The sequence below is a fragment of the Primulina huaijiensis genome, unplaced genomic scaffold (assembly GCF_012295235.1).
Source record: "Primulina huaijiensis isolate GDHJ02 unplaced genomic scaffold, ASM1229523v2 C13172547, whole genome shotgun sequence".
In the NCBI taxonomy this organism is placed as follows: domain Eukaryota; kingdom Viridiplantae; phylum Streptophyta; class Magnoliopsida; order Lamiales; family Gesneriaceae; genus Primulina; species Primulina huaijiensis.
Window position 1 is genome coordinate 1 of NW_027341965.1, and position 807 is coordinate 807.

An 807-nucleotide genomic window follows, 5' to 3' on the forward strand; every position below is an offset into this window, starting at 1 on the left:
TTGGTAGGTTAGTGTGGATTCGAGTAAATCCCAGAGCGATGTCTTTGGGTTCCACCCTGAAAAATAACAATATATGAAAAATAAATGGTAGAAAAAGGATCGTATTCATAATCTAAGAGGAGCAATTATTGTAGTCTTTTTTTATGATTTAATCTTGTAGGAATTGACGAGCAAACACGGTAGATCATTTTGGCTTAAGTTCAGACATTGACGTGGACAAGCATCTGGGTAATGATGAGTGAAATGAGAATCAGATTGGAAAATTTTAATGGGAAAACTAAGAATTCCAGCAAAAAGGATCGATGTGTGTTGGTTGGAGCCAGACAATTAGTAGAGGACAGCCCCGTACACGCATCTAATGGAAGGACCATAAATAAAGGAATAAAATTCAAACTCATGTTAACACACAGGAAAAAATGTAATTTTTGGCCACAAGAACGATTCTTTACCAAGTTGTCTGTTGATTATCGACATGTCTGGAATTCTCTTGTCACTATCATCATAGCCTTCGCCATAAAATTCTTTAGAGCTAACATCAGTAGTAGGTGTCTCTAGCGGAGGTTCCCCGCTAACCTTAGAGTAAACCTGAAATGGTGCAAAAAGAAAGAAATTACTTACCAAATAGAGATTTTAAATCGAAGGTTAATAGTAAAGAATATACCAAACCAAATTCTTTTTTAAATAAAAGATATACCAGATTCTTAATTTACCTGAGTCATCATCTCAGCTAGTTGTCTCACCGTAACTTCATTGTTAGGGTTGCCCACATTAAATATTTGACCATTAGCTCTAGCTGGATTTTCCTGA

At 35.8% G+C, this 807-nt stretch overlaps 1 long non-coding RNA gene across 1 annotated transcript; it reads right to left on the reverse strand.

The window, feature by feature from the left end:
- LOC140965438 (uncharacterized) lies at nt 1-807 on the reverse strand. Its single transcript, XR_012173081.1, has 3 exons — nt 711-807; nt 450-585; nt 1-56 (listed from the first exon to the last, which is right to left on the reverse strand). It is a non-coding gene; the product is annotated as an uncharacterized lncRNA (long non-coding RNA).